At 43.0% G+C, this 17,771-nt stretch overlaps 1 protein-coding gene across 12 annotated transcripts in view; it reads left to right on the top strand.

The window, feature by feature from the left end:
- Positions 1 to 17,771, top strand: part of RBMS3 (RNA binding motif single stranded interacting protein 3) — a 1,053,558-nt gene that overhangs the window by 784,369 nt on the left and 251,418 nt on the right. The gene's annotated exons all lie outside the window — the stretch shown is intronic.

Genomic DNA, 17,771 nt, shown 5'->3' with positions numbered 1-17,771 from the left:
AGTTATGATTAAGAAGCTTATTCAAAAGCATTAAAAATGTTTAAATGGGGGGGAAAGAGACCCAAAGTAGTAATCGTCAAAATTTAATCAAGGATTTAATTTGTACTGCAGACCAGCCAAATGGATTTTGCCATTTTCACTGTGCTGTTTGTACAAGGAAATTAAAAAGTATAAAGAGTCAAAGACTCAGCAGCATAACCCTCGAAGAGTATTGCAGCAGGCCCACTTATTCTCATTAGCTGTATTATATCAAACTTGCTCCTCAGGGCTTGCAGTTTGCAAAGCCAGACCACAGACGGGTGGAAAAAGAGATGATAGCATTTTTTCCAGTGTCATAAATTATTGCCAACGCACATTAGATGATTTCTCCATGCATTGCTGTAAGCACAGTGGGTTAAGTATCCCCTTTCTTAATGCTACTTAGTAATAAATGCCCTCATCTTTGCATGTCATCTTTAGCTAAATGGTACTAACTGAGAGACTAAGGGGGGCTTTCCAGGTTGGAAATGGAAAATATTTTACTTGTACTTACCGCAGAGAAATACATACATGGCTCATTATGCTGTGTCTATTTCATTGACACTAATAAGGTATTGCCAAACCCTGCGTATCTGTTTAAATAGGTTTTCAGCTACCATGTAAGTGATTCTGAATTACAATTACAATAGACAGGGATTCTGTGAGAGGAGAAACATGCAGTGTAAAGGCTGAGCTGGCAGTGGAGGTGAGGTCAAACATACATTAAGAAACCTATTAAACTGAATTATGTGTCTATGGGAAATGACAAATATTGGACCTGCTATGATGTCGGTCACCATCACAAGTGTAAGAGATGAGGGCAGGTCCAATTAATTCAGCATGGAGGGAATGTTTCCCTCTCAAATTAGTTTCTTCCTTGCCCTGGTTCTTACCTTCCCAACCCTGTATCATGCTTCCATCCATTAAAAGTGTTTTTAAAACTCACCCGCTCTGGCCAGGTAGGTCCCTGCAGTGAAGCCTGCCTTCTCTACTGTTTTTTTGCTCAGATGTTGTTAATTTAAGTGGGGGTTGTTCAGCAGAAGTTCAGCCAATGGAGCATTGGTGACATTTCAGGTCCATTTAAATAAGTGGGAGCTTTTCTTTGATTGTTCCCATTTGTATTTGAATCTCTAAGGAACAGCCCCCTCGTCCCTTTCATCCCTCTCTTAAGCTTGATATATTTAGGTGAACAAATAACATGGTTAAAAATTTGGCTTCATTTCTCTCTGGGAATTTGACTTCATTTAGATGTTCCAAGCGTGTATTTATTTCGGCATTTCAAAGTGAAGATGGGAGAGCACTCCTATAAAAGGGAATTCATCTCAATTTTGCCTTGAAAACATTTTGGGGAAGGAAAATTGATTCCTCTTGAATTCCCTACATCTTTATTTGGCACTCTATTTCCATACAGACTACCTACCACAGCTGTCAGTCTTGTCTCCTGCTATTTATCTATAATATATTGAATAAGAAAAGAAATTTCGGTGAATGCTTCAGTAGGCTTGTATTGTACACACGTCAGAGAGTGTTACGGGGATTTGACAATTAGTCATTATGCCAATTGTGGCCCTCACCAAGCAGGAATCTCTGCCATGGTATAATTATCGGGGGCTTTTCCTCTGTGAAGAGACCACCCTAGAAGTAGTAGTGAGTGTATTACGATCATAGGCCAGCACATAAAAAGTAGCATACACCAATTAGTATCATAGGCCTATATAATGGGAGCAAGTATCTGTGCTCAGATCACATATACTACCTGGTAATAGTAATAGTATTAGTAATAGGGATGTGCAAAAAATTTCGGGCACAGAACGATCTGTGCCCGAAACGAACAATTTCGGGTGATTCGGGGCCGAACCGAATCACCCCCGATGCCCCCCGAATTTTTTCGGGCACGAGCCGAATCACCCGAATTTCGGGCACAAAAAATTCGGGTGATTCGGTTCATGGTTGATTTTTGGCGATTTTTTAAAGTTTTAGTGACTTTGGGGCAGTTCGGGGGCATAGCATGGGATTTGGGCAAAAGGAGTGGGGTGGGGTGGTAGTGCCTAATGGGTGCAGGCTACCACCCCAATTTCAGGGGGATTGGGCAAAGGGCTGATTTTTGGTAAATTTCTGAAAATTTCATGTCTTTGGGGCAGATTGGGGCATATTGGGGCAGAAAGTGGGGGCTGGGGCAGAATAGTGGGGTGGGGTGGTAGTGCCTAATGGTTGCAGGCTACCACCCTAATTTCAGGGGGTTTGGACAAAGGGGTGATTTTTTGAGAATTTTTGAAGTTTTGGTGACTTTGGGGCAGTTTGGGGGCAGAAAGTGGATCTGCCCCAAAATAGTGGGGTGGGGTGGTAGTGCCTCATGGGTGGAGGCTACCACACCAATTTCAGGGGGATTGGGCAGAGGGCTGATTTTTTGAGAATTTTTGAAGTGTGGGTGTCTTTGGGGCAGATTGGGGGCAGAAAGTGGATCTGCCCCAAAGGAGTGGGGTGGGCTGGTAGATAGTGCCTGATGGCTGGAGGCTACCACCCATCCCCAATTTAAGAGTGATTGGGCAGAGGGGTGAATCATGGTGAATTTATTTGTATGAGGTTTGTCTTCATAAGGTGAAGTGTGCTAAATTGATTACTTCCTCATATTATTCATAGTAAAGGAAAGTGTGAAAAAGTGAAAGTGGGGTCATGAGAGTTGTTTAATTGAAAAAAATCTCATTTGCTATGATAGAATGAGAATTCACACCTCAGAAGTTCAAACTTCAAAAATTCTCAAAAAATCAGCCCTCTGCCCAATCCCCCTGAAATTGGGTTGGTAGACTCTACCCATTGGGCACTACCACCCCACCCCAAAATTTTGCCCCTGGGACCCTTTTTACCCCCCCGAATCGATTCGGATTCAGATTCGGATTAAATCCAAATCCGAACCGAATCAAGGGTGATTCGGGTGACCCAGATTCGGGCACAAAACAGAACGGAGGTGATTCGGCTCGGGTCCGAGCCGAATCACCCGAAAATCCGAATTGCACACCCCTAATTAGTAATAGTGATGATAATAAGATATTATAACCATTAAAACAGGGCTACTTTACCAACAACATGCTTCAGGCACAAGCAGCTGCACAAAACTTGGCCACTTTATCTGTAATCTGTAAGCTCTGATCAGAAAGAAGAGAAAAAAGAAAATTCCTCTGTGCTACCTGGAATTTTTTGTAGAATGGGTGTAATAAAGGCTGAGGGCATATCACGATAAAAGGGGCAATGTAAAAGAACATGCCTTACAGATTCCATGCCCCCCCCATCTCAAGGACATATATGTTCATGATGAGGGACCCTCTGATTTATCCCCTACAAAAGAGCAGATGGCAAGAGACCACCCTGTAGTTTTGAATGTGGGGCATTTCCTATTGCAAGGCAGGGAAGCCCAAACCAACCAACCAAGTTATATTCTTTTAGCTCTCAGTCTGTTTGTGGGCACAATTCAAACTGCTGGTGATGAGCTTTAGAGCCCTAAATGGCTTGGAAGGCACACCTGCTTCCACATCAACTTGTTCATCCTCTAAAGGCATCTTCGGAGCCCCTCTTTTGGGTGTCCCTGCTCTGTGAAGCAAGGTGAATGATGACCAGGGAGAGGACAGCCTTGGTTGTGATGCTGAACTGTGGAAATAGGCTTGCCTGTTGCCTAGGCTGTTGTCTTTTCAGCACCAGGGCCATTCCCAGATGGCGATTTTACTTTGCTTTCCCACAGAATGGCAGGTGTGCATTCACATATCATCTAGATTTATGAAGTCCTTGCAAGCTATTGGGGAGTACTCCATATATGATTCAGGTTTTTCATTGTACATTGGAGCGTAGCTCGCTTTATGTCCAGGGTTTTTTTTAAAAAGTACTTTTTTTTTTTTTTTGGCAGGGGGATTTGAAATAACTGATATGCCCTGTAACTTGCAGTAAAGCCTGCTGTCTGGGAAAGCTCCGGATACAGGCCTTTTAATTTCCCCAGGGCTTTGAATTTGTCTTTTAAGTAGTCTAACTGCTTTAAACTGCTGCTTTATTTGCCGTATTATCATTATCTTGTTTTGATATTTTTGTCTATTTCTTCAGAAATGCCCTGGAAACTATGTTGAAGGGTGGTGTGCACACTTTCAACAATGAATACATAAATTATTTAGAATACTTATAGCTTAGCCACCTTTGAGGACCAGAATAAGGGCAAGGAAGCATGGGCTGAGGTGAATATCACAGCAGTCTATATTCAGAAAGTCCAGCCCTTATGTTCTCACTGTGTCACTGGTGTGTACTGATGATTACCCAAATCTGGAGCCTAGCTGACACCTGTAAATAGTTTGATTGGCACACCACCATCTGCCTTAACTAGCAACGGAACATGACAGTCTTGCTGTCACGTACCACATTTTTATATTCAGAAAATGTGAGAGATCAGTTGCCTTCCAGTGAAGTCAGTTACAAAACAGAGCTGAATTTTACCCCTAAGCCACAGTTCTGCTCTTGGCCAATAAAAGAGCATAGCATTGTAGGTGTAAGAGCATAGCATGGGTGCAAGGCACCCATTTCAAGAGTAAGTTTCTTGCTACACAGCATGTGACTCCCCGCACACCAGGTCATTTCCCCTGTGTTGGGATTATCTACAAGCATGGAGTGGGGGTGTATGGAGATGGCAGTTGTGGCAAGAAATGTTTGATCCCAATTCAGGCATATAATCTCCTCATGCATTCCCTGCTGCTGGACACACTTGAGGGACAGAGATGGTCTTGTAGTAGCAAGCATGACTTATTCCCTTTGCCAAGCAGGGTATGCCCGGGTTTGCAGTTTGGATATGTAACTACATGTTTGCACTCTCTGCTATACGATATCGCCCTTAGGGGTTTCGGGAATAACTCAGTCGGGTTGCATCTGCTTTGAATGCAGAAGGTCCCAAGTTCACTCCATTGCATCTCCAGGTAGGGCTGGGAGAGGCTCCTGCCTAAAACCTTGAAGAAGCCATTGCCAATCAGTGTAGACCAGGCCTGCTCAACCTCCCAGCTGTTTTTGGACTACAGCTCCAATAATCCCCAGCCACAATGGCCAATAGCCAGGGATTATGGGAGTTGTAGGCCAACATCTGCAGGAGGCCCAAAGTTGAGCCTCCCTGGTGTAGACAGTACTGAGTTAGATGGTACAACTTGGTATAAGGCAGCTTCTTGTACTTGGCATAAGGCAGTCCAACTTGGTATAAGGTCCAACTTGGTATAAGGCAGCTTCCTGTACTCCTATGTAAAGCTGGATGAACACTGCTAACCCTGGATCCTTGGGGAAATGCATGGGCCCACCTACTCACCCATTCCTCCTCTGTGCTCAGCAGTTCTGTATGACAGCAAACAGAAATATGTAAATGGAAGTGGGCTGCTAATGAGCAAGAGTACAGGTTATGCGAACAGCCACCGATGTGCTGCCTTGCTGCCGAAACAAACAGCTGTGACCTGAAGAAACTGAAGCAGAAGTGGGCTGATCATGTGAGCTAGGCCACTGGCTATTGCAAAATGATACATCTGCACCTGGCTTCATAATGGATTGCCTCCCTCAGAGCCACTTCCCACCCACCCCACCCCCCGCTTGCTTGTGCAGCTACCTGGAACACAGGCGCACAGGAAGCATGGGATGGGCTTGGGGAGGAGATGCAGTCCCGAATTCAGCAGCCAGCCACAAGTGACATTCCTCATGCTTCTCCGAGGCTGCTTGCCTCTTGGATCTTTTCAAGAGGCAGAGCAAGAGTTGTGTCTTTATGCACTACTTTCTGCCGCAGCCTCAGTGTTTTGAGAGGTAAATATGATCAGATATTTATTTTAGTTACTTAAAACATTTCTATTCTGCTTCTCCAAGGCTCAAGATAGTTTACAACAATAAAAGACACACAACTACAATAAATGCATTAGTCGTTACAAACAAATACCTTATGTTGATTCAGGTTTTGCTTTTTCCTCTGCCTCATGGCAGAGCTATGAGATGTAGGGAAAAAACCCAATTCTATTGCACACATGTTCCATTTCCTATCTGTCACTGTGACATATACTAAGGTAGTAAGAGCATATGGCCTCTGATAGTGTGTATTGGATGGAGGACACCAGCCACCTTCATACCATTACAACCCTTTCAAAAGTGAGCTCTGCCATAAATGAACCAAGTAGGCACACAAATATGGTGCCTTGGGTAAGTTTTACCTCCCTTGTTCAATACAGAGGCAGGCAACAGGCAGGCAACTTTATGTCTAGTTTATCAAATGCACTAGTCAATCAGAATCACAGCATGACTATTCAATGTGTCTTTTTAAAACAATTGTTTTCAAAGTAAAAAGGGAGTTGCATTGATTTTTTTAAAAAAGACATTCTAAAATAAAACTTTTTTTAGAAGGCAAGGAAACTTGAGCAATTGTATTTGGGATGCACAGGCAATAAAAACCCGAGTACTACTCAGCTAAACTGAGTAGTTTGCAGCACATTAACCACTTATTTCAAAAGACAAGCCATTTCTCAGTATGGTAAGACTGCACAACACAGGGATGGTAATATATTGCAAATGCAACATTTCTGGGTGTGAATTCTTACAACAGTTTTTTGTTGTTTTTTTAAGCACCAAACAAGTTAAAGGCAGGCACTTTCCAAGTTTGAAATCCCACAAACCTTATAATCAGATGGCTTGACAAATATGCAGATAAAGATATAGAGAATTAAACATCATGCAAGTGAATATTTCCATTTTATTCCTTGCCTCTCCCCGCACCCTTGGCTCCCTGTCCCCAAATGGCTCACAATCTAAAGAAATGTAAGACAGACACCAGCAACAGCCACTGGAGGGATGCTGTGCCAGGGATGATGATGATGATGATGATGATGATGATGATGAAGAATTCGATTTCTATACCGCCCTTCCAAAAATGGCTCAGGGCGGTTTACAAAGAGAGATAACAAACAAATAAGATGGCTCCCTGTCCCCAAAGGGCTCACATTCTAAAAAGAAACATAAGACACACACCAGCAATAGTCACTGGAGGAACTGTGCTGTGGGTGGATAGGGCCAGTTACTCTCCCCCTGCTAAATAAAGAGAATCACCATGGTAAAAGGTGCCTCTTTGCCCAGTTAGGAAAGGGATGGATAAGGCCAGTTGTTCTCCCCCTGCTAAATAAAGAGAATCACCACTTTTAAAAGGTGTATCTTTGCTCAGTTAGCAGAGGATCCCTGACTACTGGACACTGTGGCTGGGGATGATGGGAATTGCATTCCAAAAAGAGTTGGGTGGCTGAAGTTGTACAGCCTTGGTCTACACTGACTGGCAGCGGCTTCTTCAAGGTTCAGGCAGGAGTCTTTCCTGGAGGAGGCAGGGACTGAACTTGGGGCCAAGAGGTGCAGCTGGGTAATTTTGGACCCTGGACTTAATGAGCTTAGCCCCCCCCCCCCGCAAAATACATATCTTCTCTGTATGTATACATTTCACCACAAACTCACAGATCTGGGCCAGAATGCACCCCCCCCCCCAAAAAAAAAAGACTATTCAAGCCTCAGTGGATTCACACAAATTCTCTCTGTTCCCTCCCTGGCATCTCCAAGATAGGGCTGAAAGAGACTCCTGCCTGTAACTTTGGAGAAGCTCCTGCCAGTGTGCGTAGACAGTACTGAGCTAGATGAACCAATGGTCTGTCTCAGTATAAAGCAGCTTCCTGTGTTCCTATGACCATTCACAAACTAACTGGGACACAGCACGTGACCCTTGCTCCACAGTTCAAACACAGAACGAACTTGGACATATAGTGCATTTGTAAGGAAAATAAATTAAAACCAGAGCACATGCCCCTTGCTTCACAGTTCTCATGCAAATGTTTTGGATTACAAACCAACTTGAGCATAGTGCATTTGTGTTTTTAAAAATGTTTGTTTATTCAAATGTAACAGTTAGTTCCACTTTCACTAGGTGTGAAATACTCTATGGATAGAGATATCTCTTTCTGGCAGCTTTACTGATGCAGTAGTGGGGGGAAATCATTAAAAAGCACAGGATTGCCCAATTTACTTGAAATAAAAATAGAGTCCTGCCATCTTGGGTAACATGTGTGCCCAATTCCAGTTTTTGGAGTTTTCTGCCACGAAACAAGCCACTTACAGGACTTCTTTAAAGTTTTGTTTTAAACTAAAAAAATCATTAAAAATCAATGGAGTGACTGGTCTGCTTCAAAACCAATACATAGAATCCTGATAATTTGTCCTTCATCTGTGCCCAGTTTCAGAACATTAGGCCAAGCCATTCTGGAAATATAAAAGGGGGATGAAAGGGAGTGATGTTTAGCCTTTTTAAATGAAGGCATTGGGCAGATTCTTCCACATGCGGGTTGAATTATGTTGGGGGGGCCCCCTTCAGTTCCAGATGTTTTTGTAATTTTCTGCCCCAAACCAAGCCACTTATAGGACTGTTTTTAATTTTAAAAAATCATTTAAAATCAACAGATTGACATGTCTGCTTCAAAATCAATACATAAGAGTCCTGATCATAGGTGCTCTGACCCCCAAACTTCTGGGCCAAAGTCCAGGGCCTCCACAGCCCCTGAGGGCTCCCAAATCCTCTTTAGTCTGTTCCGGGTAGTACGGTCGCCTATCTGAGCATGATGATGCTTAATTTGCAGGGGAGGTGCCCCCTCCCCTGCAAATTACCTAGGTGTACCTCTGATCCTGATAACCTCTCCTACATATGTGCCAAATTCAGAATTTTAGGTCAAGCCATTCCAGAAACATAAAATGGGCTCTCTTTTTCCTTAGGGAACATCATGGGGCTCTCTAAGGGCACATGGGTGTGGTTGCCCATCCAAGCATGATGATGCTTAATTTGCAGGGGGGCGGGCTCCAAATACTTTTAGGTCCAGGCTCCAAAATTACCTAGCTGTACCTCTAGTCCTGATAACCTCTCTTTCATATGTACCAAATTCAGAACTCTAGGCCAAGCCATTCCGGAAATATAAAAAAGGGCTCTCTTTTTCCTTAGGGAACATCGTGGGACTCTCTAGGAGAATGGGCATATGGACCTAGGCCCCCAGGTCCATTCCTAACAATGCTGCAGCTGGGACATTCTGTGTGTAAAGCAGATGCTCTGCCACTGAGCTATGACTCCATTTCAAAATGGATGGGAACCTCACATCATGTAATCTGTGCCTGGGTTTTCTGAGGCATTTACAATCTTGTGAGGTTTTTTGATGTAGTGAAGCAGAAATAGTTGCCATAATCAAATATTTTCCAACATGCTGAGGAAATGAAAATTTTGTGAGTCCATCTTGCTCCCAGTGGCATTTCACAGTGCTGCAGTGGGGAAACAAAAAAGAAGTGGAATGCTTGGGGTGATAAGCTTCCAGCATATATTTCTAGGAATTTGCTTTCTGAATTTGTGAGCGGCCGTGTTCTGTCTACATTGACCACTTCAGTTCCTTATCGTGAAATTTGCAGTTGGAAAGTTCACCTCCCTGAGAGCAGAATTAAGATGTCACAATGTAGTTTTTCTGTAGCTGTCACTTTGGAGCCCTGCTGAAGACAGAGAATGAATAAAATAGGAGTGAATAAAACCAATAACACCTCAGTTATGTTGGGGAATCAATCATAAGGTTGAGCTCATTCGTTCCACTACTCTGTAGTCATATAAGAAGAGAGCTGCTTGTTCCAGGGTGGGGGGAAGTGTGAATAATGTGATAAAACAAAATGAACTACAAAATATATTCTAGCCAGCAGCCAAGAAATTATTCACACTGACACACATTATAGGTACAGTATGTTTGCTGTCTAAAAGATTGTATTTTGTTTTCTCTTAATATAAGCGCTTGAGTGGATATTTGGTTGGTCCTGCTAATCTTGTCTTTACACATGCATCTATGCTTAGCCCTTCCGACATTACTGAAACTCCAAAGTAGCTTCCAAAATATGATGTCATTATTGATTTGCCTCAATAACATATGAACATACAGTTGCATGGGCCTGCACTGATTATGTTCCTTCCAATATCAGTGGCAAGAATGGATGAAGTAGCACTGTTGTGGAAAGGAACAACATTGATCAGCATGGCTCTCTGTGATCAGGGTTTCTTAAATCAATGCAAAACGTTCCAGCTAGGGAGATAATCATCAAGAAAATCTCTATGGTCTTCACAATACAGACTTGGTATATGGATGGGGTAGTCAAGAGAACATTTTTGGTGAATGCTGTTAAGACAATGCTGGTATATATAACATGAACAACAAGTTCATCCTTCTGGTTGCTTGAAAGTCCAACATCACTTAACATCTGGTTTGGATTATGTATGCGGACAGCTTTTAAATACTTTTCATGACCTACCATGGACATTAAGTAATACTGTCAGTGGATTGGGAAGTTGTCTAGGACATCAAGCTGAGGAGGTTATTGTGACAGTAGGAGCTGGTGCTGGTGCAGCACTCTTGGTCAGCAGAACCTAATCTAATTTTGAATTTTATAGGTCAGTTATTTTCTCTGCATTGCTTAGAGAAGTAAATACCTCTGTGGGAATTGGGCGGGGGGAACTGATTCATTCTTTTGCTAAATTGAACTGTAATGTTGATTGTGACACATTTTGCATTTTGCCATTAATCCTTGGTGCCAGTTTTGTGTTTCACTCCACAAAATTGGTTTGGTTTCCTTTAAGGCTAGTGCTAAGAAAGAGTGAGGTCATGGATTTTGAAAGAACATCACTGTGTGAGAATTTTCTTTCTGCATAACTTTTCTTTGAGTCAGATGCTTATTCTGGCCTGATTAGTTCCTTATGCCATCTCCCATAAACTGTGTCAATTGAGGACATAGCTCAGAGTAGTGGAAAGAATATAAAACAAAACTACTACAAGACTGCGTAGCCATGCTTGAGTATATCTTCCAGTGTCTACAGAGTGCCAGACTTGGTAATAACATTACTTTGGAGTCTAGAGCATTTCTGTCATCTGCAAAAATGAAGAATAAAGGCTCTTCAAAGAATCAGTTCTGCAGCCAATTCTGCTGCTGACTTAATATTGCTAATGATGAACAAATGTCTCAGATTTATTCTTACCAAGTTTGTGTTTCAAAGCAAGGATGAAGATTAGGGTTGAGTTGTATGGCAGCTGTGTTCTATTGAGCTTAATTGATATGCTGTGAAGCAGCTTAATCAGGCACAGGACTATTAATGCATGTAGGTGCACAGTGTATTGGATTATTTAGAATATTTATTAGGCTTCTGCAAAGCTTTGGCCAAAGCCAGAACAGAGGGTGTTGGGAGGTATAGTCCTTTCACAGTGCTTGGGAGGTATAGTCCCACCCCAGATGTTGTTGACTATAAATCCCAGAATCCCCAGCTGCAATGGCTTTTGCTTGGGGATTATTGGAGTTGTAGTCAACAACATCTGGGAATCCCTATCAGAGGGGATACTGGTAGGAAGTAGGTTAAAGATTGATACCGTATGGAGAGGTGTGTTAGGACTGCTCATGTCTGAGCTACCTGAGGGAGTGCAAAGCCTTTGGCTTTGGCTGAAACTTCACACAAGCCTAATATTTATATCTTCAGCAAAAGAAGTTCTCAAAATGATCTGAATAGCAAATGTAATCAGAAGACTGTTTCCTGTCCCAACAGGGCTCATAATCTAAAAAGGAAACAATCAGGGAGACACCAGCAACATCCAGTGAGCTGTACAGCCCTGTTTTTGAGCTAAACCACGCCCTCCCCCACATCTGACATCAGACACGGGGTGTATGTCTGGGGCAGTGTCCATCCTGAGGAGTGGCAGCCTGGGTTCTTTAAACCCATCTGCTCAATGGTGGCTCCACCCCTGGTCATGATCATCAAGTGAGAATTTCTTGCAAATAACAGGTACACCTGGTGTCACACTGTGAGCTGCCTCATTAGGGATGTGTGGACCGGTCCAGCGGTCTGGTTCAGGGTCGAACCGAACCACCCCACCCGTTTCCGTCGGACTGGAATTGGACTGCTGGGTCCTGTCCGGCCGGTCCGTAAATTTTTTAAAAATTAAATTATTTTTAAGTACCTTTAGCCCCTTTGGGGTGCTTGCTGAGGCCGTGGGGTGTTGGTGTCTGTGCGGGTTCCCTCTCGCCCACCGGCCTTCTTCATCACTGCCATGGCCCACCGCAGCCGGGTAAATGACCATTTTCGGCCCTTTTGGGCCTCCGTAGGAGTGCGTGGCCGCCATTTTGACGGCGGCCGCGCATGTGCCTATGCCCTCTGCAAGGCAGAGGGCATTGGTGCATGCATGGCAGACGCGCGCTCCTACAGAGGCCCCTAAGGGCCGAAAATGTTCATTTACCTGGCTGCTGAGGGACGCAGCAGTGATGAAGAAGGCCAGTGGGGGGAGTGGGAACCCACGTGGAACACCCCCCCCCCAGCCTCAGCAAGCCCCCTGAAGGGTCTAAAGGTACTTTAAAAATAATTAAAATTTTAAAAAATAAAAACAAAAAATTTGTGGACCGGTCCGGGAAACGGACTGGACTGGGCGGGCGGGGGGGTTGATGGTGGGCCGTACCTAACTGGCCCAGTTCAGTTTGAGGCCAGTTCGGCCTCGAACTGAACCGGGCCAGATGGTTCCATGCACACCACATAGGCACAGCTATGTCAAGCAATGCCTTCTATGAGTCATAAACAAGCACAAGTGTAAAAATAAAATCAACCCTGGTTAGAGCATGGTGGTACTCTCACTATGAAGATTTCTTTCTGATTGCAGACCTCCGGTGGCACATAAAAGATGGAGTACCTTTTGCAGTAGACTCTGTGCCCACATTCCTGGATTATTCACAAGTGGGATTTAACCACGCTTCTTTTTTAAGAACTGCATTGTGCTGCTGCTTATATGGCATTTTTCATATATTCAGATAGCCTCTGTGTGTGGGAAAATAATGTACACCATCACATTATGAAGTGTGGCTAGACAGTTTATTTTGCCATGAGTGAATGGATGGAGTAGCTGACATACATACATGGCATGCCTTTCCCCCTTCATGTTCAGAGATGATATCCATGAAATAACCCTTAGATATGCTATGCTCACTTATATGCCCACATTTTGATATTATACTATCCTATTTTTCTCTGGTAAATGAGATCACATTATCCTCTGTCTTCCTCCAAGAATGTGAAATATTTTTAGTTGCTAGGCTTCACCGTAAAAAAGATTTACAAGCAGCTTTCTCTTTTCTTTCACATTTTCCATGTGTGTGTTTGGTGGTGGGAATTAATATAAATTATGAAGCTTTATATGAATTGCTTCAGGCTTCTAAATGCCTTCATTTTAGCCTAAGGCAGTCTTTTGGCTGTAACATACATTAAAATCAACATTCTTAGACTGGGCCTATCGAAACCTCTTCTCTCATTGTTACTACTGCTGTTTGAATCTGAATTGATATTATTTAGTATTTAAAATCTATTAAAAATGCACAAATGAACTTATGAGGAAACATCGCCCTAAGCATATTTTTATGACCCACACATTTTGAATATTTAAAACTATACTACTAATAATAAAGCAACACATTCTCTGGGGTTTAATTTTGCTTGTGTATGTTGATCTGATGGTTTGTGAGTTTTACTACATTCCATTAGGGAAATTTTTGCAGGGAAGTAGAGTTAAATGCACAAAATGGTTTATCTTAAATTGGAAAAATGAACCCTCAGTAGAGCTCGTTTACAAGTACTGATTCCCTTGAATACTCCATTGTGAAGGAGAGAATTGTACATATAGTTTATTGCCGATACACTGAAGCAAGAGAAAACACAACATGACTATTAGCAATCACTCTATCAGTATCCCAGTCTTTGAAATTGCTCTGAGCATCTACTGTTCACTTGAAGAACATCCTTTATGTTCTTATCACAGGCTATAACTGAAGAGGGACTTACAAAGTGTGTTTCACATTTGGCTCTTACATCTAGGTAAAAAGTTGGGCTTCTGGCCTAATCACGCCATTACAGTACAATGGCATCAGCATTTCATAAAGCATGACTTCCAAACAGCAAATGTTCACTTCATCTCCTATGTCCAATTACAATCTTTAAAACAGAGTAACTGGAGGAAAGCGTACAGCGGAAATTTTGCTGGCTAACGTGTTCTAGGTATACACCCTTTTATATTTTCCTTATGTTTTCAAGGTATACACCTAAAACCTTTGGTTTCTCATTCAAATACATAAAGAGGCTGTTCTCATGAGCAACCAAGACTTGGCTAAGGAAGCCAAGCCTGGGCTTGACTTCCTGTAAGAACCATCAGGAGACATGCGGCTCTCGGCCGCACCTTGACAGCAAACGTGCCTAGGGAGCCCCACCCTTTGTTGCCAGATTTGGCTTTTTTAAAGCCAAATTTTGGGTTACGGCCCATTTGACTCATGAGTATACCCTTTAGGTTCTGGCCACCCCCACCTCATAAACGAGGTTAAGGGAGCAAGTGCTCCCTTAACCACATTTCCCTGATAGTGTGCCAGCGCTGCAGCTGGTGCTGAAGCCCTGATGGGCACCTGCCGGTCCCTGGGGGGATCCCCACAATGCACCATGCACTCACACGCTGCATTGTGGGATTTATGGTCACCGTGATGACGTGACGTGGCCTCTGCACCTCCGCACTCCCTGGGGAAGTGGTGGACTGTCTGGGCATGCATTCCATGCTCCCAGATAGATCAACTGTAGAGAAGGTGGGCTTCTGTGGCCTTCCCTGCTGCCTGCCCGCCTACTCGCGAGAACGACCTCAAAGTGTGCATATGAAAAGCACAAATTCAGCTGTGCAAGATCAATGCAATAGGGCAGAGGTGGTCCAGCTGAGGCTCTCCAGCTGTTGTCACACTACAACTCCCATCCCATCCAGCCGTTGTGGCTGAAGATATTGGAAGCTGTGGTCAAGAACAGATGGAAACCTCAGGTTGGCCACATCTGCACGTGAGACTCTGGACTGGCAGCAGCAAAGCTCTTTGCTGCTGCATAAAGTGTGAAGCGTCCTCACACAAGCCCAATTTGCACATGTTTTAGAAGTTGCATAACATCTTTCTGCTCGGACGGGCTTTTAGGACCAGATCTAGGGAAAAGTTAAGAGGATGGTGTCACGCCCTTGATCTCCGACAGCGAGGAGGAAGGGGAAGCTGTCAACTTTCCAGGCAATGCAGGAGTGTCTGAGGGGCAGAGCCTGGCTGTCAGTGTTCATGAAACAGCTGTGGATAATGACTCTGAGCAGGCACAACAACCTGAGGCAGCAGAAATCGTGAAAGACCAATCGGAAGAAGAGCTATGCAACGAACCCCAGCTGACCCCCCAACAGCGGCGTGTCACGAGACGCAGGGATCAATTGGAGACTATTAGGAAAAGCAAACACCTCTTGCAGAGGGCTGATAAGCCTTAAATCCCTGCCAGCTGGGAGCTCTTGTGGCTTGCACTATAAATCATGTCTTCAGTCGGCTACTCACTGCTGAAAAAGAACATTCGTCAAACTATATGTCGACAGCGTGCAGCCAAGTCTGGTCAAGACCTTGACAGATGCGAGTTCTGATATTAAACCTAGCACAGTTTAATTGGCTTTTAGTATAATTTTAAAGAGATATTAGTTTGACTTATAATAGACTATAAAAGATATTTTGCATGTTTATGCCCCTATCCAACTAGAGGCATTAGGCACACAGGAGCAGGCTTTCATTTGTTTAGACCTACCTGGGTGGGGAATAGTGTGTGCAGATGGCTGTTTCACATATGTTTCACCTGTCAATTCCAAAAAGCTGTTCAACTGCATTGAAACTTATGTTTAGCCCCCTCCCAGCTTCTCCCATTCGTATCAAACTACAAATTGGTGGCATTTTAGCTATTGGGGAGGGGTTCTTTTTTGGACTTGTGTGTTGATTAATTGTTTTCTACTCAACTCCTGGTCTAAAAGTTTTCTCTCAGTTTCATTGATTGCTGTCTGTTCTACTATTTATTTAATTTTGCTTGGATTTTGTATGGATTTATATTTGTTGTTGTTGTTTTGTTGTTGTTGTTTACACAGTCAGACAGGTGTTATTGACTGGTTTGTTTTATCGAGACATCGAGTCCTTCCCAAGGACCTGGGATGGCTGAATTTTATTATCAATGTTGTTGCTATTATTATTATAGATATCATTGCTTGAGTGTTGATTTATTGTTATCTACCCAATTCCTGGTCTAAAAGTTTTAGATCCGTTTCATTGATTGCTGTCTGTTCTACTATTTATTTAATTTTGCTTGGATTTTGTATGGATTTATATTTGGTTGTATTATTATAATTATAAGATAATAATAATAACACCAGATATAACTGTAGTCGAGAAGAAAGAAAAACAAGTTAAAATAATCGACATAGCAATACCAGGGGATAGCAGAATAGAAGAAAAAGAAATAGAAAAAATCACAAAATACAAAGATCTACAAATTGAAATTGAAAGGCTGTGGCAGAAAAAGACCAAAATAATCCCAGTGGTAATTGGCGCCCTGGGTAAAGTTCCAAAAGACCTTGAAGAGCACCTCAACACCATAGGGGCCACAGAAATCACTATCAGCCAATTACAAAAAGCAACTTTACTGAGAACAGCCTATATTCTGTGACGATATCTATAACAACAGCAACAACATTGACAATAAAATCCAGCCATCCCAGGTCCTTGGGAAGGACCTGATGTCTGGATAAAACAAACCAGTCAATAACACCTGTCTGACTGTGTAAATAAATAAATAATAACAATAATTTGATTTCTATACTGTCCTTCCAAAAATGGATCATGGAGGTTTACACAGAGAAATAACAAATAAATAAGATGGCTCCCTGTCCCCAAAGGGCTCACAATCTAAAAGAAACATAAGATAGACACCAGCAACAGTCACTGGAGGTACTGTGCTGAGGGTGGATAGAGCCAGTTACTCTCCCACTGCTAAATAAAGAGAATTACCACGTTAAAAAGTGCCTGTTTGCCCAGTTAGCAAGGGCAATTAACTCTTTGCCCAATTAACTGTAAACTGCTGCAAGAGCGCCTTAGGCTAGGTATGCAGAGTGCAGGTTATGCATGTTTAAATAAACAATAAATATACATATAACTGTAGTTTAATCCCAACATCTTGTCTGGTAGCAAAATAAAAAGAATTTTAAAAATGAAGTTGTCAATCCACCTTCCTAGCATACCATGACTGATGTTACAGAAAAAGGTTTTGTCTAATAGAGCAAGAGTTCTTCCCTAAATGAGCCCCAGTCCTGGCCCTGACTGGTTTGATCACAACACCAAGCTCAAAGTTGCTGCCCCCACTTAAGCACAGCTTTAACTCGAGGTAGATTAAAAGTACCTGGTTATACACACAGAAGTGTGTTAGAACTGACAGTAAGGTTCCATTGATTAGTGAGCTTTCCAACTTCACCATCCACTTCCATTAGGAATTAAAATGTAGCACAGAGCTATGTGGAAGAGGATCTAATAAAGAGTTTCCAGGCAGAGTATCCTGAATGAACAAACCCAAGAGTCTTGAACAAGCAACCAGGGGGATAAAAGTTCACCTAAAAAGCTTGGAAGCGGATGTAAGAACCACATATCTATTCTACCAGCAAAGCATTGGTCTAGTACAGACGGTAGGTTGGGGGGCCGGACCTCCCACAACTACAAGCCAGACTAGAGCAATGCTTTTATTGGGGCCAACTAAAGCGATGTTCTTCACTGTAAGGCCCAAGAGCCAGTGGTGCCTCCTGTTGTTCTCCAGTGTTCTCCAGTGTAGCCTCCTGACTAAA

Source organism: Hemicordylus capensis, chromosome 6 (genome assembly GCF_027244095.1).
Source record: "Hemicordylus capensis ecotype Gifberg chromosome 6, rHemCap1.1.pri, whole genome shotgun sequence".
Classification (NCBI taxonomy): domain Eukaryota; kingdom Metazoa; phylum Chordata; class Lepidosauria; order Squamata; family Cordylidae; genus Hemicordylus; species Hemicordylus capensis.
Note: the sequence above shows the minus strand (reverse complement) of the source record. Positions and strands in the feature narration are given on the sequence as shown.